The sequence below is a fragment of the Petaurus breviceps genome, unplaced genomic scaffold (genome assembly GCF_028583685.1).
Source record: "Petaurus breviceps papuanus isolate PSGF00001 unplaced genomic scaffold, PetGlider_PUasm1.0 47, whole genome shotgun sequence".
Lineage (NCBI taxonomy): Eukaryota > Metazoa > Chordata > Mammalia > Diprotodontia > Petauridae > Petaurus > Petaurus breviceps.
In genome coordinates this window covers 8968543-8992255 of record NW_027186349.1, presented here as the reverse complement: position 1 = coordinate 8992255, position 23713 = coordinate 8968543, and the positions used below count along the sequence as shown (strand labels likewise).

General features: G+C 38.2%; 1 protein-coding gene and 1 pseudogene across 1 annotated transcript in view; one reads left to right on the top strand and one right to left on the bottom strand.

The window, feature by feature from the left end:
- The window catches only part of MYO10 (myosin X), a 266909-nt gene that overhangs the window by 197283 nt on the left and 45913 nt on the right, over positions 1–23713 (bottom strand). The window lies entirely within an intron of this gene.
- On the top strand, positions 13128–16880 carry LOC138171789 (casein kinase II subunit beta pseudogene; annotated as a pseudogene).

Sequence of the window (23713 nt, the reverse complement as noted above, 5' to 3'; positions counted from 1 at the left end):
GGAGAGGAGAGGAGAGGAGAGGAGAGGAGAGGAGAGGAGAGGAGAGGAGAGGGAAATAGAGAGAAGAGAGAATCCACAACTATAATCAAGCAACAGTTTCTATGCTCTAAAAGGAGAGTCTTGCTATTGATAATCCATGAAACTTTTACTTCTCCAACTGCCAGAATCCTTCTAGGATTCAGTATTTCTGGGTCTGGATGAATGGTATTTCATTGTGATGGTCAGAATCATGGATTAGATTGAACCGCCATATACTCTGTATGGCAATTTCTCTGACATGGAGGCAGATGATGGGAACATCAAGTAATAGAAAGAAGGATAAAAGAAAGAATGTGGGAAGAACATGAAATAAATCTGAAAAGGAAAGCTGGGACCACATTGTGAAGGACTTCAAATGATTCTAGGATAAAATTCAAACGCATCAATTTGGCAACAGGCAGATTTATCTCTGACAGATTTATTCTTGCATTTATGGTCCCAATTGAACTATTTCTTCTTATTCTTCAAAAAGAATGAAATAGATATTAAACGACCAAAACGTACCCTCCTAAAGATTCCAAGTTCTATTTGTTTTAGAGGTGATTATATAGGTTTAGGTATATTAAAATCTTGCTAAAGCCACTAAGCATGAATTTAGAAAATCTCAAGCTTAGCCAAAATACACATAAGCAGAGAAATCTCAGTATTAAAAAGGACATGAGAGGTCACAGAAGAACAAGAATCCTCTCTTAAACATGTGCCACAATTGGTCAGGTCATTCAGTCTCTGCCTGAAGACCTCCAGTGAGGAGTAACCCAATACCTCTTGAAATAACACATCCTACTTTAGGGTAGCCTTAATTGTTATGTTTTTCCTTATCCTGAATCTAAATTTGCCTCTCCCAAAGAGTTCTCTGCTTTGGGACCAAGCAGTACAAGTCCACATGAAAGTCCTTCAAATACTTAAAGGCAGTTATCATGTCACTTCTAAGTCTTCTCTTCTCCAGATCCCACACCTCCCACTTCTTTCAACCAATCCTCAAATGGCACAGAGTTTAATCTATTTGCTTTCTTTAAACATTCTCTAGCATATCAAAGTTCTTCCTAAAATGTGGAAACCAGAACCAAGTATACTACTCCAGATGTGCTTCTGACAGCTTACTTCCTCTACTGTCTGAACACTGTGCCTCTCTTAATGTAGCTAGGTTTTTTTTTTTTGCTGCCAGATCATACTTTTGGACTTGCAGTCCAGTAAAATCCCATGATTGTTTTGAGGAAAACTATTGTCTAGCCATGCCTTAAAGGTGAGTTGATTTTTTTTTAATTTAGAATTAAGACTGTGCATTTATCCCTATTATGTTTCATTTTCTTAGATTCAGTCCATTGTTTGAACTTGTCAAGATGTTCCAGTCCTGTCATCCAGTGTATTAATTAACTCTTTCTCCTAGTTTTGCAAATTTGTTAAGTATACTAATTTTGTCTCTATCCAAACCATTGATAAAATCTGTAAACAGCAAGGGCCCAAGCACAGATCTCTGGGGTGTCTTTTTCCAGACATCAAAATATTTATTGAATACTCTAAGCAGTACTCAATCCATCTATCATCTGGACACATATCTTCATACTGTACACAAGATGATCTTGAGACAATTCAAATCTAAACACTCTCTTGGTCTACCAGCAACCATATTTTATAAAAAGGCAAATGAGGTTAATCCATCAAGGACTTTTTTTTTTAATCAAGTCATACTGGTTCTTCAAGATCACTGTTTTATTTTTTTTTATACATTCAAAGACTGTCCCTTTATTAATAATTTCTATAATTTTGTTAGAACACAAAGTCAAGTTCACTGGGCAATGATCTACTTGTATTGCTTCCATATTTTCCACTTTAGTTCTCTCATTTCAGTTCCACGTCAGAATTGGAAATCTCTAGCAGAAGAAAAGAGAAATCCCCTATAACTTTAAACAAATGTACCCCAATACTATTACACTTTATTTCTTAAAGATACAACTCACTTCTGCTCTGCCTACCACACTAAACACTGGAACACAGTTTGAATCTAAGGGTTATCATGACCATAAAAAAAACAACAACTATTTCTCAAATGATTTACCTATCGCAAAGCTTATGCATTACTTCTCAGAAGATATTACTTAATATTTTTATTGCTATAGAAATAGTAAAAAAATGAATTCCAATGGCACTTCTCTATCAGAAACTTTAAAACTAGGGCCGGAATTGCCATAAGAGCCAATTGGCTCCATCCAATGTCATCTAATGAGGGCAGGAAAAAGGCAACAAGTAAGCAAGTGGGGAAAGGGTAGGTTTGACCTGTGCTCAGGTAAAGAAAGGCGTCGAGAAAAGTGGTGACATGAGACAGAATTGTCAGTATTGGAGAAGGCCTGGAAAAGCTGATGAGAGATACGATTCTTTCCACTCACAAATTACCCAAGGATCAAATAAGATTTACCTAAAGGGCTGCCAACATCAGCCTAATAATTTCTTTAGCCACTGATTCATTTTAGAGAAGACTTTCACTTAAACTTAGTGTGATCAGCTCATATGTAATGTCAACCAATGAACCCATTTAAATGACTGGTTCCCAGATCTTTCTTGGTTGTGATAAAAGAGAAGCTAATTCACAACATAAATAAAAATAGCTTACACTTAGATAGTTGCTTCAAATGCTTTTATATAAATTATATGATCCTCAAAACAATCCTGTGAGTCAAAGAAAGGTATCACTTTCTCTGCTGTTTACAAAACAGGAAATTTAAAGCCCAGTAAGGATGTGATTTGCTCAAAGTCACAGAGTTTATAAACGCCCATGTAAGCACCCAAATCTGTAACAATAGAAAAAGTCACTGCCAAGAGGGAGATAGAGGGGTGGAGAGAAAGGAGTTTAGTGATAAAAGAGAAAGCATTTTCTTCCCACCTTTATCTATGGGGCCTCCCATATACCTTCAACTGAATTTAGAATGAGTATCAGATATGTGTGGAGATACTTTTGTCCTATAGCTATAAAGCAGGCAGATAGCTCTGATTCAGATGACTTAATAATAACAAAAAAAACTTTATTAACGGTCAACTCTGCATAAAAAAGCATCCTTCCCAAGGAATCAGCTCTTCAGGCTACTCTGTATAAATGAAAACACTCACTGGAGTACCAAAATTTGGAAGGGATTTTAAACAAAAGATGACTGCCTACTATATGAAAAATAATTTCCCAAGCCAAAAGGGGGAAGAAGAGGGCGGGCAATAGACGTGGAGAAGAGGAATAATAAGGTACTGACCAAAAAAAAGGAGAAGTAGATACATGGGCCAGAGGTGCCCATCCTCCTTGAGACTTCCAAGTCTTGTTTAACAAATAATTGCAAAGGCTTTTACAGTGAAACATCCTGAAAAAACAAGCATGACTTCTTTCTAAATATAATACTTCTATGTTCTGTGGTGCTACCCTTGGAATCAGCTCTGAAACTTAAAATATGACTCATCAGATAATAAATGCCTTAGGCTTCAATTAACTGTGGCTCCTTGGGTTGCAGTCCTCTCCCAAGATGATCCCAATCCTGTCTTACTGTTCAAGATCAAGCAACAGCTGTCTAATAACCTTTATATGAGTCCCATTATTCCTCTTTGAAAAAATTAAGTACTGAAACACACTATCTCAGACATTAAGCAGTTTTTTAAACCTCTGTTGAAAATCTCACTACTAGGATGAATTTATAGGAAACTATGGCATTAGCAAGATACAGTAAGCAGCCAATGACTCCAAGAGACAAAATCATGAGGCTTTTAAAACTACTGTAAGGTATTAAAGCTACCACTGTATGTAATTCATGTTGTGTCTGCACATTTGTAATCTATCTTGGCTCCTTATGGCATAGATGGAGACTGACATATGGAATAATTACTCTAAATACTAACTGAGTGTAAAAGCAGATAGGAAATGTGAAATTATATTGGGGGTGGGGGAAGATGGGAGGGGAATACAAAACATTCCTCTGATTAGCTGGGTGTCCCTTATTTGGATTAGCAGCTTGTGATAAAAAGGTGATCCAACTTTTCAATTACAAGTCTGGATAATTCCCAAACAAGTTTACATTTTATTCTCTCTACCCCCTCTCTTTTATCATATCATTTAATATATCCCTACACACACCACACAGTTGGTGTCGATGTAACTCCAAGATCTCCTGGACAATTCTAGACTATTCTCTTACACAACATAGTATTATGTAACACTGAATAGGTGTGAGCTAAAATAATTAAATCTATTCAGACTTGTTAGACCAGGGCAGACTTTGAAATGAACTTCAAAGCAAAATGTCACATGGCAATCCTGGTCAGATATGAAAGATAAAAAAATCTTTAATAGGAAGGATGGATGAGATATCAATTTCACTGTGAATTTCACCTTAAACTCAAGTTTAATTTTTCTCACTTTTTTGGGGTCTTCTCTACACACTAGCTAAAGGAGGCAAAAAAAAAATTTTTTTTTAATTAGGAAAAAACTGAAAAAGTAATTTGAAACACTATATTCTATGGCATGTTCATATATAACAGAAAACAGAATACTATTAAGTCAAATAAACAGGTCAGTCAGAACAGGCAATTGCCTCTCTGTCATCTCTAAGTAGGGACAATAAAAGGACTTCTTTAAGTGTATGGGACAAAGCAAGGAGACTTGTTAAGGCTTGGAGTGGACAAGTTTTTAACTTAAAGGGCAAAAAAAAAAGGTTATGCCATTTTTATGAAAAACACTCTGAAGGGGTACAGAATGATTTTCCCCCAAAGCCAACAGAATGTAAGCTCTTCAAGAACAGGAAATTTTTTTTTTTTTGGTCCTGGAACACAGCAGGCACTTAATAAATATCCATTACCTGTTTTCAAAGGTAAATACTCACAGACTATTTTCAAGGTTAAGTAAAGGGAACTAAACAGAGGGCCAAAGTTTTGGTCTTGGTTTGTTTGGGGGCGGGGAGGAGGTTGGAGGCAATTGGAGTTTAGTGACTTGCCTAGGGTCACATAGCTAGTACAAGTATCTGAAGCCAAATCTGAACTTAGATACTCCTGACTCCAGGGTCAGTGATCTATCCACTCTGTCACCTAGTTCCTCCTAGTCCTGTCCCTTAGCATTCATCTAGAAGGTGACAAAACAGTATCTTGACAAATTTTTGATTTTAGGAAAGGAAGTATTCAAGTTGAAGTCATTCCATTTATAATGTCTTGTCCTTAAGTAATACTTCCTCTTCTTATGGTTTTTTTTTCCTATTATTTTCATCAAATGGAAATAGGAGGCTTTTTAACTTTAATAGATTTGATAGTTTCCAACTAGTGATATTGAAGTTTACTATAGGATATGGGGGTCATCTCCAATCATCCTGATCTATATCTTGCCAGTTGACCAGATAGCTCCCGAGGAGAGATGGTGACTTTGGACAGCCCTACCTCACTGAAATCCAATTCACTTGCAAATCACGGCATCACCTTCTTAAAGTCATGGTTCTCTTCAAGAACAAAGGACAAACAACAACCTATGAGTACCTGCCCTACTGGGGACCAACTAGGTAGTTGCAGTTGGGCAACGCAGTTCCTTCTTTCCTTCGCTCCCTTCCTCTGGCCCTTCCTTTCTCCTTCTGTCCCCCTTTCCACACAGAATAGCATAATATATAACATAATATATTTATTTATATATCATATATAATATATAATAGGTGCTCTACCTAAAGGAATATAAATTTTGATTGCTAAAACCTTGCAAGATATCTTGGGGTTTATGGGCTAGATTTCTTTCTTAAGGGACCATGCCTTAAACCCAAATCATTCTTGGTTCTCATGGAGTGGCCAACAATAGGTCCCAGCCCACGCCTTATTTGGTCACTGCTCAGGCCCTGCTGGCTCAGAGACAGTTAAAATAGCAATTTTCTGTTTTGGCCAGAAACCTGAGGGTCTTTCCCACCCAGATTGATTTTTTTTTATACTAGGTAAATGAGGCCATTTCTTACCTACTCTTAATCACTGATTAGGTGCTGTCTCAGTAAACTGAGACCTGGGAAAGACCTTAATTTAAAAAGACCAAGATCCCCCACTGTATCCTGGGCCATCTCCAGTTGTCCTGATCTGAATCTTGCCACTGGACCCAAAAGGCTCCAGAAGAAAGAGCAAGGAGAGGGAAAAGTGGTAAGGCAAGAGAGAAAATCAGAGAACTCTGACAACAATAAGGGTAAAGAAAGCACAGCACTCTACTTTGATCATATCCAGTGTGCCTGGAAGTTTCAGGGTTTCCCACTACAGTGGGTGGTCTTTTACATTTCATGTATGATACAATATAGAAACAGATTTCGATGGATGGGGAAAGGAAGTAACTGATTCTCCCCACAACTGATTTTCTTGTCCTGAGTCTCCTGTGTTTCAGGTCTATTTTTCACCCACCACCTTTTTAGGACAACTGTGTAAGTTCTGTAAAGGAAAACCTAAACCACAGCTTACAGCTTCTCATTAAAATTATCCTAACTTTAAATGAAACATGGTTTGTGCTAAACTGCAATTTCAAATGACAGAGAACTGGGTCTGAAGGTCCTAAAGTGGTATGGTAAACTCAGTCACATACCAAATATAGGGACAGAGAAAAGAAGTGGTAAACTGACAATCAACATGACGATTTACTATTAAAACTTGGATTGTGCAGCCTATTATAATGTGCTGGAAACATTGGTTTAGGGATACTTTAGGGTGGTACTTCCACCACCTTAACTACCGGTCATAACATAAATAATTACTTTTCTTATCCTAACTTGATTTTATACTATTAAAATATACAGAAACAATTATAATTTGCCAATGAGCCCAATATCCAAAGTGTCCCTGCTCTTCCCATACCCACACCACCTGCCAGAGATGCCAGCAAAGTCAAGGGGGCACTCAATCTTTCTGTTGAGATGGGATGGGAGCAAGACTAGTCCCTATGACCAACCCTGCTTCCTAACTTGTCTATAAGAAACTCTTTACTCCAATGGTTCTGAGCTTTTGCTATGGGAAATAACCAGAAAAACACAAGTATAAGAGGTTAATGAAAGATGAGACACTATTCCTCGAGTAAAGAAAACAATGACATCTGTGTGGATGTGACAACAGCTTTATGTTGCTCTAAAACATATGACTATGAAAACGAATGATCTGACAAAGTGGAAAATACATAAAGTGAATTTCCTCATCTGTCAAGTAAACTAGCCACAACTAAAGCATATGCCTAAGTCAGGAGTGGGGAATCTGTGGCCTTGAGGGCACATGTGGCCCTCTAGGTCCTCGAGTGTGGCCCTTTGCCTGGATCTCAACTTCACAGAACAAATCCCTTGCATGTGGCCTCCAGGTCACAGGTTCTCTCCCCACACCTGGCCTAAGCCATTAGAAGGAAATTAAACAACAGAGCCTACAAAGAATAGGCTAGCCAGCCTAAAATAAATATAAAGAAACAGGCAACAATAAACATGTATTAAATGATTAACTGGGTATACAGAGATGAAGGTGATGCTGCACTGAAGTGTTAGTATCCAATCTAGTAATGGAAGTAAATGGACAGGCTCAATATAGTTTCTCCTTTCTATTTGTGGGAATCCACAGGTATTCAAGGGAAGTACTACTAGGGTTTAAAAGAGAGAAAAAATAAATGTAAAGAGGGAGGAGAATGGCAAACTAAACAGAAATGCAGCCAGCACAATGCCTTCTGAAAAACTAACTGTAAAGCTGGAACAAATCCATTCTAAGTGATAAAGAAACAAGTATTATGAATTACATTTCCTCACTGTTCTCCTTAAATAGAAGGAATAACGTATAAGACAATTAGGTTATAAAAAAAGATTCAAAAAGATACTTGACCTCTTTAGGGACTATAAAATAAGATTTTTTTTACCCTTGATTTCCTTTCCTATTTTTGACAAGAGTAATTTTTTTTCATATTCAGAAAATAAAAGCAAACCAAAGTTGACAGGAATAACTTTCTGAAATTCTAACAGCATTTTGGCCACGCTTTGTTTTTTTAGGGGAAAAAACACACACAGAGACAAATTTGCTCCAAATAGGAGTCTCTTTTTATGTGTTTTCATATTTATTATTTGTTGATTGTGTATTATGTTAACTGCTTTATAAACCAAGCAGTAAATAAAACTCAAGAAGAGCATTTCTCATTCCTGCCCCAATAGAAAAAGCTTTAATTAGTCTTGAGCAGAATTTTGCAAAAATTCAAAATAATCTCACTTTAAGATCCAAATATCCAACTCCTTTTTTGTGGGCCCAAAGAATTTTAGAGGAGATCTGAAATAATCTAATCTAAATCCCTCATTTTACAGATTAGTAAATTAAGGCCTATGAACTTCACTATTCTCAGATGCCCAAACCCTAGTCTAGGAAGCTCTAACATTGGTTTAGCATTATGGGAATTTGCTCAGTTGCCTCAATGATCCTAGCTGATGGGCTTTTTTAAAAAACTACTTTAATAATCATTAATCTATTTTCTTCTATCTATTCTGACAGCTTTAAATAAATACATAAAAGTAAATATATATATAAATATAAATGTACACATTAAAAAAGTATTTTCAGAATAACTAGGTAGCACAGTGGATAGATCATTGGCCCTGGAGTCAGGAGGACACGAGTTCAAATTTGGCCTCAGACATTTAGTAGCTGTGTGACCCTGAGCATGTCATTTAACCCCAATTGTCCCAAAATGAAAAAAAAAAAAGTATTCTCATCACAAAAAATCTCAAACCCTAATTCAGGTATTTTGAAAATTTTTTATCATACTCAGTTAATTCTCTGGTGATTTACTGACTTCTGTGGCTTAGATTCTTAAAAATAAGGAATCTGTGCTTTTATTGTCCACAAACAAAACATAATTTTTAGAATTTTGCCATTTGTACTAAATAGGTGACCTAAATAATTTACCACAAACTTCTTATACAGCTCATATTCAATTGTGCCAAAATGAGAGTTCATTTTTTTATTCAGTTCTTTAAGGACTTTTCCCACACATATCATTATCACTTATTTATAGTCAAGAAAGGGCTCTCAAATTTTGATAAAGGGACCAATGGTAGTTTCCTATATAAGAGGAGTTCATTGGACTACAAATCTCTTAAGACCTAGGTGTCAATCCTTACTGCCTCTTAGTACTTCTAGGCAAGTTATTTTAATCATTTATCTTTTCCTTAGTTTTTCCATCATTAAAAAATCAGAAAAGGGGCAGCTAGGTGGCACAGTGAGTAAGGCTAGGTGGCGCAGTGAGTAAGAGCACCGGCCCCAAAGTCGGGAGGATCCTGGATCGGTTCCAGCCTCAGATACTTAACACCCACACAAAATAACTGGCCAGTGTAACCTTGGGCAAGTTACTTAACCCCAATTGCTTAAAAAAAAAAAAATCAGAAAAATATTCACCTTGATCATTACTTTCACAGTTTATGTGATGCTAAAATAACACACACATGAAAGTACTACTTAGTAAACAGTAAAGTTCTATACAAAACTAAGGGGTTATATGATAATGTCTATTACTTTCATGCTAAGGAATACATAGCATCTTACCAAAATTCCTTCTGGGTTCCTTTTTATAAGTTGTACTGTTCACTCCACCCCCCTCCCCTCCTTGGGAAAGAATACAAGCAGGCAAATGATCACTAAGTATCTTTTTGTGAACTATTGTTATGAAGTAATCATGTCAAAAATTACAGGAAATGTTCCTGCTGAATGAAATGAATTTAAAACATTTTGGTCTCAATACTGTTTTTAAACTCTTAAAAATTACCGAAGACCCCAAAAAGCTTTTCCATCTATGGATTACATCTATAAATATTTGCCATTAGAAATTAACATTTAAAAAATTTTTTTACTAGTTTACTTAAAAACAATATACTTATTATTGCTAATATTTGTTAATAATTCTTAACATGAATAACACATTTTATGAAAAATAACCATATTTTTCAAAACAAAAAAATTAGCAAAAAGAGTAGTCATTTTTCATATTTTTGAGAATTTGTTTAATATGTGGCTTAATAAAAGACAGTTGAGTTCTCATAGCTGCTTCTGCAGTCAATATGTTGAAATATGTTATTTTTGGTTGACATATATAAAGAAAATCTGGAGATTTTCGGAAATATGTAGTTAGAAAAGGGAATATAGGGGCAGCTAGGTGGTACAGTGAGTAGAGCATCGGCCCGGAGTCAGGAGGACCCGAGTTCGGTTCCGGCTCAGACACTTAACACTCACACAAAAATACTAGCCGTGTAACCTTGGGCAAGTTACTTAACCCCAATTGCCCTCCAAAAAGAAAAAAAAAATTAAAAGAAAAGGGAAGATAAATAACATCTTAGTATTATTATGAAAATTTTTTTGACCTTAAAGGGCCTCAGGAACTGCCAAGAGTCCTTAGACCACATTTGAGAACTTGTTTTAAACTAGACTGTTATATTTAATCACAATATTAAAAACAAGTTATACTAAAAAAAACTAGGAGTACATGGTCATAATTTAAGAACATGCAATGCTAAAGCTATCATTCATAAGACTTTCCCTGAAAAACATAAAAAACTCCTCCATTCCATAAGCCTTGGAAAATTATCACTGAAACAGCATTAAACTGAAATAGAAAATCAGTTTTACAAATAATTTATAAATATTAACTAGATGTGTGTAAGGGTTATGGGATTTAAAGATCTTCTATGCCCCGTTGGACTTGCTGACGTAGCAGGAAGGGGTGGAGCAAGAGGAAGCGGAAGCCAAGCTAGAGTTCCTGTGGCGGCAGCAGCAGCAGAGGCTGCGGAAGCGGAAGCACAAACCCCTTTTTGAGTCAGCCAGAATTTCTGCTAAGGACTCCTGCTGAGGACTGCCAGGGGCCGGAGCTGCTGAGAGCGCACTTCCTGGATGCTGGGTGGTTGCTGTGAGTGGGGAGAGGAGGACCTTTGCCTGAGGTAGCCTGTTCTGTTTCAAAGACTTGAGAATGTGGGTGCTTTCTACTTTATCTACCTGTGCCCATTTCATAACTACTCTGATGGCTTTCACTTTCTGGTTTTGGGACTCAGTCTTTTGGTATTTTAATAAATGTTCCAGCTTTATCGCCCATATAGAAAGCCTGATATATTTTATGATTGATAACTACATCAGCATATCTATAATTACCATAGACATTGTGAATACTGCATTGCTGATACAATGTGTCAAAGGTATGGAGGGGTAGAGGGAGGAAGGTAAATGGAGAAGCATTTAAAGTACCTACGATCAGTTAAACTGAACAAAAATCTACTAAACGCCAGGTGACAGAGAAACAAAGGTAAAAATGAAACAATGTCCAGGGTAAAAAAAAAAAATGTTCTATTGTTGGGGAGACAGACAGTACAGAAGTTAAATAACTACTACATAATCTGGGAAGGCTTCAGAAGAGGTATCCCTGAAAAAAGAAAACCTCAAAGGAGCATATGACTGTGGAAGAAAGAGTTGAGAACAGTATATTCTAGGCCTGGAGGGGTGGCTTTTGTGTAAATGCTGCCACTGGGGACAGAATTCAACAATTATGGGAACAGTTAGTAATTCAATCTCTAGTAGCCAAACTGGGGAAAGTCGTAACTACCAGGCTGCGTTTATATTTTCTCCTCAGGCCCCTAACCCTGGGAAGATTTTGGCAGCTGCATAAAAGTGGAAAGGAGAATGATTGATTATATATGGAGAAGAGCAGAGTGAGACAGAGGCAAAAGTCTAAGATGACTCCTAGGGTATAACCTGTCTGATGAGAAAGACTGCTTAAAAGAAACAGGGAACTTCTGGAAGATGGCCAGGTTTAGGGGAGGGAGATAATAATTTCTTTTTTGAACATGTTGAATAAGAAAGGGAAAAAAAAAAGAGAACCAAAATGAAGTACCACTGAAAGTGGGAAAGGGAGAGTACCCAGGAGAAATGATGTGGCCCAGTTGGTCGATAAACATTTATTAAGTAAGTCTGCAACATGCCAGGCCCTATATACTAAGCGCTGATGATATAAAGAAAGGCACAAGCTGATATAAAGAAAGGTTCCAGCTCTCAAAGACCTCACAGTTGAACGGGAAAGACAACATGCACAAGCTCTATATAGGATAAATCAATACAAAAAATGCACTAGATTTAAGGATGGGGGAGGGGTGGAAAAAGCTTCCTATGAAAGGTAGGTCTACTGCATTCTTCTGCAGAGAAGTCAAGGAAAATGAGTCTATAGAAAAGGCCCAACTAAAAGATCATTAGTAACCTTTAAGAGCAGCATTCAGTCTAGAGGGCTTGGAAACCAAACTGCAAAAGGATGACTTATCAGTGGACAGTCAAGACATAAAGGAACTGAGTGCAGATGGCCTTGAGAGGTGTTTGATAGTGAAAGTGAAGAAACTATATAAATTAACAGTACAAGGGGGTAAGAGACATATGACTTTTGTTTGTTTTCTTAAGAACGAGACAGATGAGAATGTCTGCAGACAGCAAGTTCAAGACAGAAGGTACAGAAAGGTTGAAAATGAGAAGGTGGGGAACGTATTCTCAATGGGCAAGTTTCCAGAGGGGACAGAATAAAGTACACCAAAAAAAGGGAACACTACCATCAGACATTGGAACAAAAAGGGTGAGGAGTAATGTTATTCTAGACAGGTTTTGATGTGTGAAGTAGGGGAAATGAGGGAGCTGATGATGTATGGTTTCAAAGTCTTCATTTAAGAAGTATCTCTCTCATAACTCAATATAGTATTAGCCTGGGAGTCACATATTTCTTGCTCCTATCATCACTTTCAAAGTCTCCATTTAATTCCTTTGCTCAGTAACCTTTCCTCCTTTGAAGTCCTCTCATTCAAAATTCCATCCAGTCAAAATTATGGTAATGTAACATATTGCTCAGCCCAGATTATTCCCTCTCCTTTCTCAAGGAGTTCTGCTCCTAATTCACCTGCTTTTATACTAGAGAACTTCTCATATGGATGAAGCTGATCCTTCAAACTTCCTTTTCTTCAGTCTCCTTAAAACCAAGGACCAAGGGGTGTCTAGGTGGCACAGTGAGTAAAGCGCCGGCCCCAGAGTCAGGAGGACCTGAGTTCAGATCCGACCTCAGACACTTAACACAAAAAAAACTATCCGTGACGATGGGCAAGTTACTGAACCCCAATTATTGCCCTCCAAAAGGCAAAAAAACAAGGACCAATTCTTTCACTCTATCTCAACCACATGTAGGGTTGGTCACATACAAGATTTTGTATTACCCACAATTAATTCTAACCCTAATTATGAACTCTGACATTTCCCTATCTGATCTTACTGTCTTTTATGTTTCACCCCTCCTCTACTTCTTCTTTGCCCTCATGAAGACCTCCAGAGCCTCCTTGATTTATCCTTCCAATCAATTGTAGGCACTGCTGCCAAAGAATTTTTCTCAAGAATAGACCTAACATGTGACTCTCCTACTCAACTAACTCCAGTAGTTTCTTTGTCTGTAAGATCAAATATAAATTAATTTCAATCAAATATGATACTAGATCTTGCTCTTAAAGCCCTATACAACCTGGATCCTACCTATATTTCCAGCTTCACTGCTTCTTCTTTCTCCTTCCAAACTCCATGATATAGACAAACAAGCCTTCTCTCTTCTTCACACCTGATACTCATCTCCCATCTCCAATGGCAGTCACCCATGCGTGGAATGTACTCCCTTCTTAAAAAATAAACACATATATAGTGTGCTGTAAGAAACGAGGAGCTGATGCTGAGTGAGAAGAGTAGAGCCAGGAGAAATTTGTACACAATTACAGACACAACAGATATGTGACAACCAACTCTGATAGACTGGACTGTTCTCAGCAATTCAGGGTTATAAGTCAACCCCAAAAGTCTCATGATGGAGAGATGTCTACATCCAGAGAAAGAACTGAGTTTGAATCCACATTGAAGCAAACTACCTACTCTTTTTCTTTTTCGGTTTTATATCCTCTTTCCCATTGTTCATTCCATCTGACACAATCCCTCTTTATAACCTGACTAATGTCCAATGTGAAAGTATTTGCAGATCCTATACTTGATTGTATGCCCCCATGGGGGGAGGAGGGTAGGAAGAGAAAATTTGAAACTCAAGGAATTGTGGAACTGAATCTTGTAAACTAAAAGTAAGCAAATACATAGATAAATAGACAGATAGATAAATGAATGAATGAATGAATAAAATAAATGTTGGTTGAGTTAAATTCACGTCCTTTGGGGGCACTGCGGCAGAAGTGGAGAAGGTTTGAATTTGGAGACAGAGTACCTAGAGATACAAATCCTGACTCTGAAACTTACAACCCATATACTTCTGGGCTTCATGTTACTCATCTGTAAAATGATGGGGTCAAATCAAGTGAGTTCCATACCTTATAGCTCTAAATCTATGACTACTGAAAGATCAGGGCTTATGAGAACACCAGGGGCTTTGACATGAGACTTTTTAAACATTCCCTGTGGGCAGTGAGCTCAAGTCCATCAAAGAATTATGAGTATTAACATGTGGCAAGAAGGGTCCAAGTGAAAATTTTATATTTGGCTTTTAAAGCCCTTACAATCAGGCCCTTTACCACCTTTGTAATCTTAAACTTCATGTCTTTCCAAGTACTCTGTGATCCACCGTCACAACTGTTCTTGTTGCTCTAGCAAAGACCACTCCACCTCTAATTCCATGTCTTTTCACTAACTGCCTCCCATCCTCACCTATACTTTTTGCTTTTCTTCAAGACTCAGAGACAATCCCATCTTCTGTCAGATACCTTACCGGTCCACTCTCACCTCTCTTTGTTGGTTCTTTCCCTCTGAGAACACCTCCCATTTGAACTAAATATATTTTATATGTACATAATCATCTCTCTCGTTAGAACATGAGTTCACTGAGGGCAGGGACCATGTTTTAGCTTTTCTTTGCATCTCCAGTGCTTAATACAGCGCTTGACTCATCGTAAGCACTTACTAAATGCCCCTTGACTAAGTGAGATAAATGAGGGTACAGTAGGTACAAGGTGAGCAATCAGGGTGGACCTAGGTTTAAACACTACCAACGCTTTATCAACAGAAGGATAAGGAGAAAAGGAAGCCAAAAGTTGAGGACAAGTTTGCAGTTAAGATGGTTAATTAAAGGTACAAGGCAGGAAAATAAAACTAAAGAAGGGCTATATGGGTGATAATCTGTCACTAGCACAGTATGGTGAAGGAAAAGAGTGAATAATAGGTAACCATTAGAGAAGCTATTTTAGACTTCAAGATCATAGGAAATTGCACATCCATGAAGATGAGGTCCCAGTCAGGCCATGAATGCTTCTGTAGGTAGCTAAGGTAGAGTGAAGAAGACAGCTATTTCTCTATATATCATGGAAGATAAGGAGAGGTATAAATTTTGAAGCCAAGGTTTTTAAGGGAAGATCATTATAAATACTCAAGTATTCAAATATAAGGTACATACTTGAATGTAAGAGGACAGAGGTTGGGCTAAAAAGACTCTAAATTCCTTGAGGGGAAAAAAAATAGGGTATCCTGGAGGCTGGCAGACAAGAATACAAAGGGTATGGATAAGGTGATGTTGATGGATAGAATTCCCCTGAAAGGAAGAGGGAATACTGAATATGATATGAATAATGATAAGAGAGAAAACCTAGAAGTGTTACTGAGATCAATATGGCACCTCCTTTTTCTAGGACAACCTGTACTGAAGAGTGGCTAAGGATATGATATCAAATAGGTTTCATTAAGTAGAAGATGCAAATAGTATGAGAGGAAGAGACCTATGATAAAAGGAAATTTGGTGATGATAGCATAAAGCTGCAAAGGACAAAGTGGAAGAAGAGCACAAAGGAAAATAGGAACTGGGGAAGCCTAAGGCTAAGCTAGATGGGAATGAGAACAGAAAGAAGGCACAAGGAAAGAGCTTTCAGCTTGGCAGAAGGTAACCATATCACAAGAAGCAAAAGATAGGAGTTTGACAGCCAGAGAAAACAGGTTACTGTGAAGCAGACTACTGATACCTTCTGACAGTATGGAGTGGATATAGCCACTTTACTCATTTGTCCTTCACCATCATATTCCTTAAGAGACGTTAGTGCCTCCCCTTCCTTCTCCCCTACCCACCGCTGCTTCCTGCAGTGGTCAGGTCCTTGACTTTTACTGTGCAGCTCCTGGGAACAATTTCCCCCTCCCCAGTTCCAGGCTGATGAGATGAGTAGTTCGGAGGACCTCATGGTTCTGTGGGCTTTGTGGAAATGAATTCTACTGTGAAGTGGGTGAAGATTATCCAGGACAAGTTCAAACTCACTGGGTTCACTGAACAGGTACCCCAATACAGGAAGGCACTAGACATGATCCTCAACTTGGAACCCGAGGAGGAGTCAGACTCTAATAATCCCAATTAGAGTGACCTGATTGAGTAGGCAGCACAGATGCTGTATGTACTGATCTATGCCCACTATCTCCTCACATGTGGCACAGCCAAGATGTTGGAAAATACTAGCAGGGAGACTTCGACTATCGTCCCTGTGTATAATGTGAAAACCAGCCCTTGTTGCTCATTGGACTTTCAGACATCTGCCCTGAGGACATAGATGTTTACACACTCAAGTCATTCAGGCACCACCACACAGATGGTGCCTTACTTTGGCACTCACTTTCCCCACATGTTGCATCCTGGTACAGGTCCAAGTGGCCTGCCAACTAGTTTGGATCTAGGCTATATGCCCGAAGATCCACCCTATAGTTTAGCCATGGTAGCTTTAGATAACCAGAAAGTTTAAGAGCCCCATAAAGACCATCCACTAACTTATTTTCCCCCTCGTCCCACCCAACACATGAGGCTGTGACACCATTTCTCTCTCCATGTTCCCCTTCTTCCCCCAAACACACAACTTTCTAAAACCTCTAATAGTTTTTTACTTAAATTAAGAAGTCTTTTTGGTGGTGTGGTAAAAGTATGAAGTAGAGGAAAATCCAACAAAAAAAGAAATGTTAGTGCCAATGATCACATAAAGGAGGTCTCTAGTTCTGGGCAGCATGCAGTCACTTCCTTCCACCATCCCTCTCTGCCACAAGTCCACTAAGTGTTCAAGTTTATGAAAAAAGATAATTTCCCATACAGTGGTATTACACATCTTGGAATACATCTACATCATTTGTGATGGTAAAGTACACTCCAAATCTGCAGTCCCCTCCTCTGACTGGCTGATTGCTCCAAGAACCATCTTTTGGGGTTTTTTGCTTTTTGGAGGGCAACTGGGGTTGAGTAACTTACCCAAGGTCACATGGCTAGTTTTTTTTTTTTTCTGTTAAGTGTCTGAGGTTGGATCCGAACTCAGGTCCTCCTGACTCCAGGACCAGTGCTCTACTCACTGCGCCACCTAGCCGCCCCTAAGAACCATTATTTTAAAAGAAAACATTCAGGTCTGCCATCATGTTTTCATTCCTCTCCCAAGCTCTACACCAGACTCTCCAGATTTTATCTAACATGTCTTAGCACAGAATACTTTCTCCCCTTACACCCCCTTTTAACTCCCTTTTATATGTTGTCTTCCCTCATTAGAATGTAAATTCCTTTTGGGCAGAGATTTTCTTCTTGTGTTTGTATTCCCTGAGCTTAACCCAAAGCTTGGTACAAGATAAATACTTAATAAATGCTTGCTGTTGATCTAACTTAATGATGGATGGCTAGCACTTTATTAGATTACAATGTTAGATAGCAAGTGACAAGAGGTGGCAACTTTAAAATTGATGGTATCTATGGTAAACTTAGTTCATCTCCTATTTCAAAATCCCTTCTCATTTCTCCCAATCTTGGGAATTTTGGAAGTGACAGAAATATGCAAAAAGAATGTTATTGCTGTAGAACCCCTTTTAACCATCAGGTGGTTTATTTCTTTGCTGTTTGGGGTGATTTCACTCAAAAACAATGCTCACTACAATCCAAATATTCACTCATATGTGAGATCCAGCTCCCCCAGTGCTGGGAGAGTGAGAATTTCAAACAGGAAGTCAGATCCATTAAAGGGGGGGGCGGAGCCAAGATGGCGGGAGTAGAAGCACGACCCTCCCCAATCCATGTAAAAAGGGGACTCTAAACAAACTTTAGAGCTGCAGAACCCACAAAATGACACAGAGAAGCTAACCTCCCGCTGAGAACAGCCCAGCAGGCCGGCAGAAGTTGGCCAGCCCAACGCTCTGGGAGCCAAGCCCAGCCCCACGGCGGGCCTGACCAGCCGCCAGCCAGAGGGACTCCAGATCAGCAGCACCTGTGGCCGTTTCCAGATTTATCAATACATAGATGCGAAGGACAAGTTCTAATAAGGAATAATAGCGGGCGATGGCACGGCGGCCTGCGCGGGAAGGTGCGGGGGCGGCAGCGCGGCGGGCGCAGGCCGGGAAGGCGTGGTGGACGCAGGCCTGGAAGGGGCCTGATCAACTCGGAGGGCAAGTCTTCCCACCAACCACAAGGTCCACTACCAGGCCTATCACCAAAGGGCTGGGACCGGAAAGAGCAAGGTAAGAAGCAAATACAGGGGCCCCTATACTGGACAGCAAACACTTCTGGGGCTACCACTTCATAGCCCAGAAATCTTTTTTTTTTTTTTAAAGCCAAAGACCTCCAAAGACAAGGATGGCAGAGTGAACCCCACTTGCTCCAAACCCCCCTCTGACCCTGAAAATATAGTAACTCTTTCCCCAGGGCAAAACCCTCTACAGTAAAGGCTTGGGATCCTAGAGGAAGGGCGTGGCTAGGACACTGCCTCAAAATGGGTAGAAAGCAGACTACAAAGACAAAGACTCTAGAGTCCTACTATCCTCAGAGGGAGGAACCAACCTCAGAGGGAGACACTGTGGACTCCACACCCACAGCTGAGACTTCAACAGGGAATGGATCCCAAACACAGAAGGCTCTCCTAGATGAGATCAAAAGGAACTTTGAAAGCAAAATGAGAGAGATAGAAGACAAAATGAATAATTCTCTCAAAACGAAAATAGCAGAATTCGAAAAACATTATAATGAGGAAAACATCTCTCTAAAAAGAAAAGTGTATGATATGGAAAAGGAGCTTCAAAAATTAACCAAGGAAAATGATTTGCTAAGAACCAGAATTAAACAAATGGAAACAAATAACTCTATGAGGAACCAAGAATTAGCCAAGCAAAACAACAAAAATGAAAAATTAGAAAAAGAGGTAAAATACCTCAAAGAAAAAATAACTGACCTGGAAAACAGATCCAGGAGAGATAATCTGAGAATCATAGGCCTACCAGAAAATTATGATGAAAAAATGAGCCTGGACAACATTCTCCAAGAACTCCTTAAGGAAAACTGCCCTGAGATACTAGAACCTGAGGGGAAAATAGAAATTGACAGAATCCACCGGACACCTGCTGTAAGAGATCCCAAACTGAAAAATCCTCGAAATGTTGTGGCCAAACTCCAGAACTACAAGATAAAAGAGAAAATACTTCAAGCGGCCAGAAAGAAACAATTCAAATATCGAGGGTCCACAGTGAGGATTGCACAGGATTTGTCAGCCTCCACACTGAAAGATCAGAGGCAGTGGAATACAATTTTCAGTAAGGCAAAAAAGCTCGGATTACAACCAAGGATCACATACCCAGCAAGACTGAGCATATTCTTCCAGGCAAAGAGATGGTCATTCAATGATATAACAGAGTTCCAGACCTTCTTGATAAAAAAGCCAGAACTCAATGGAAAATTCAAGCTCCAATTACGAGAAGCAACAGTGACTTAGAAAGGTAAACAAGGAGAACACACATCATTTTAGAGGGAAAGAGGGGAGGGAGAGGAGCTTTGCATGAGATCTGTTCCTGTCATTCTTGATGCGAAGAAAAAATAGCATACCTCATTAAGTATAACAATATCCTACAGGCAGTAGGAGGGGGAAAGGGTTACAAAAGGGGGGTGGGAGTGATTTGTAGGGAGGGAAGTAGTAAGGGGAAAAGGGGAGGAAAAGGGAGGGGGGCCGAAAAGGGAACACTGTGGGAGGCAGTGGTCAAAAGGAAAACTATTAAGGGGGGGGAAGGGAGAAGGGAGGGAAAATACGAACATTAACAGGGGCAGGAATAGGATGAGGGGAAAGAAACAGATAACAATCATGACTGTAAATGTGAATGGAATGAACTCTCCTATAAAACGGAGACGGATAGCAGAATGGATTAGAAATCATAATCCTACAATATGCTGTTTACAAGAAACACATTTGAAACAGAGGGATACATACAAGGTAAAGGTAAAAGGTTGGAGTAAAATATATCATGCCTCAGCTAAAGTAAAAAAAGCAGGGGTAGCAATCCTTATCTCAGATAAAGCAAATGCAAAAATTGACCTAATTAAAAGAGATAAGGAAGGAAACTATATCCTGTTAAAAGGCACCATCGAGAATGAAGCAATATCACTACTTAACATATATGCACCAAGTGATGTAGCATCCAAATTCCTAGAGGTGAAGGTAAAGGAAGGGTAGACCTTAGAAGGTAAAGGTAAGGGAGACCTTAATCTCCCCCTATCTGAACTTGATAAATCCAACCTCAAAATAAACAAGAAAGAAGTTAAGGAGGTGAACAGGATTTTAGAGAGGATAGGTATGATAGATCTCTGGAGAAAGCTGAATGGGGATAAAAAGGAATATACTTTCTTCTCAGCAGTTCATGGCACATATTCAAAAATTGACCATGTTCTAGGGCATAAAAACCTCACAATTCTATGCAGTAAGGCAGAAATATTAAACGCATCATTCTCAGATCATGATGCAATAAAAATTATATGCAATAAAGGGCCAGGGAAAGACAGACTAAAAACTAACTGGAAATTAAACAATTTGATCCTAAAGAATGAGTGGGTCAAACAAGAAATTATAGAAACAATCAGTAATTTCATTCAAGAGAATGATAATAATGAGACAACATACCAAAATCTGTGGGATGCATTAAAGGCAGTTCTTAGGGGAAGTTTTATATCCCTGAGTGCATACGTGATTAAATTAGAGAAAAGGGAGCTCAACGAATTGGGCATGCAATTAAAAAACCTAGAAAAAGAACAAATTCAAAATCCCCAATTAAATACTAAACTAGAAATATTGAAGACTAAAGGAGAGATTAATAAAATCGAAATTAAGAAAACTATTGAACTAATAAATAAAACCAAGAGCTGGTTTTATGAAAAAAGCCAACAAAATTGATAGACCCTTAGTCAATATGATAAAAAAAAAAAGAAGAAAACCAAATTATGAGTATCAAAAATGAAAAGGGTGAATCTACCTCCAATGAAGAGGAAATCAAAACAATTAATTAGGAATCATTTTTCCCAATTGTATGCACATAAATTTGACAATCTTAGGGAAATGGATGAATATTTAGAAACATACAAGTTGCTGTAGATTAACTGAAGAGGAAGTAGATTACTTAAATAATCCCATCTCAGAAAAAGAAATTGAACAAGCCATCAGTCACCTCCCTAGGAAAAAATCTCCAGGGCCAGATGGATTCACTAGTGAATTCTATCAAACATTTAAAGAACAATTGATTCTAATACTCTACAGATTATTTGGGAAAATTAGTGAAGGAGTCCTACCAAATTCTTTTTATGACACAAATATGGTACTGATACCTAAATCAGGAAGAGATAAAACAGAGAAAGAAAATTATAGACCAATCTCCCTCATGAATATAGATGCAAAAAATCTAAATAAAATACTAGCCAAAAGACTACAGCAACTTATCTCAAGAATAATACACTCTGATCAGGTAGGATTTATTCCAGGAATGCAAGGATGGTTTAATATTAGGAAAACCATCAGTACAATTGAGCATATCAACAATAAAACTAGCAGAAACCACATGATCATCTCAATAGATGCAGAAAAGGCTTTTGACAAAATACAACATCCATTCCTATTAAAAACATTAGAAAGTATAGGAATAAATGGAGCCTTCCTTAAAATAATAGGTAGCATCTATTTAAAGCCATCAGCAAGTATTATATGCAATGGGGAGAAGCTGGAAGCATTTCCCATAAGATTAGGGGTGAAACAAGGGTGTCCACTATCACCCCTCTTATTCAATCTGGTACTACAAATGTTAGCAGTAGCAATTCGAGAAGAAAAAGAAATCAAAGGAATCAAGTTAGGCAAAGAAGAGACCAAGCTATCACTCTTCGTAGATGATATGATGATATACTTAGAGAATCTTAGAGAATCAAGTAAAAAACTGCTTGAGACAATAAATAAATTTGGCAAAGTTGCAGGATGTAAAATAAACCCACATAAATTCTCGGCATTCCTATATATTTCCAATGAAACTCAACAGCAAGAACTAGAAAGAGAAATCCCATTTAAAGTTACTGTAGACATTATAAAATATTTGGGAATCTACCTGCCAAAACAAACCCAGGACCTGTATAATCATAACTACAAAACACTTTTCACACAAATAAAGTCAGATCTAACTAATTGGAAAAATATCAATTGCTCATGGCTGGGTCGAGCTAATATAATAAAAATGACAATTTTACCTAAATTAAATTATATATTTAGTGCCATACCAATTAATTTACCAAAAAACTACTTTATAGAGTTAGAAAAAATAGTAACAAAATTCATCTGGAAGAATAAACGGTCCAGAATATCAAGGGAATTAATGAAAAAAAAAATGCTAGGGAAGGTAGACTAGCTTTACCAGATTTCAATCTGTACTATAAAGCAGCAGTTATCAAAACTACTTGGTACTGGCTTAGGAATAGAGGAGTGGATCAATGGAATAGATTAGGCACACGAGATTCAGAAGTCAACGACTACAGTAATGTATTGTTTGATAAACCCCCAGACCCTGGTTTTTGGGATAAGAACTCACTATTTGACAAAAACTGCTGGGAAAACTGGAATATAGTATGGCAGAAACTGGACATAGACCATTATCTAACACCATATACCAAAATCAAGTCTAAATGGGTTCATGATCTAGGTATAAAGGTTGATACTGTAAGCAGTCTGCTAAAACAAGGAATAGTTTACCTATCCGACTTGTGGAGAGGGAATGACTTTATGACAAAACAGGAATTAGAGAACATTATAAAATATAAAATGAAATTGAAAAGTTTCTGTACAAATAAAGCCAATGTAACCAAGATTAGGAGGGAGGTGGGAAATTGGGAAAGAATCTTTACAACCTATGTCTCTGACAAAGGACTCATCTCTAAAATATACAGAGAACTGAGTCAAATTTATAAGAATACAAGTCATTCCCCAATTGATAAATGGTCAAAGGATATGAACAGGCAGTTTTCAGAGAAAAAAATTAAAGCTATCTATAAGCACATGAAGAAATGCTCTAATTCACTATTGATTAGAGAAATGCAAATCAAAACAACTCTGAGGTACCACATCTCACCAGTCAGATTGGCTAAGATGACAAAACAGGAAAATGACAAATGCTGGAGAGGATGTGGGCAAACTGGAACACTAATGCATTGTTGGTGGAGTTGTGAACTGATCCAGCCTTTCTGGAAAGCAATCTGGAACTATGCCCAAAGGGCTATAAATACTTTCATACCCTTTGATCCAGCAATAACACCCCTAGGGTTATATCCCAAAGAGATCATAGAAATGGGAGAAAGACCCATATGTACAAAAATGTTTATAGCAGCTCTTTTTGTTGTGGCAAAGAATTGGAAATTAAGGGGGTGTCC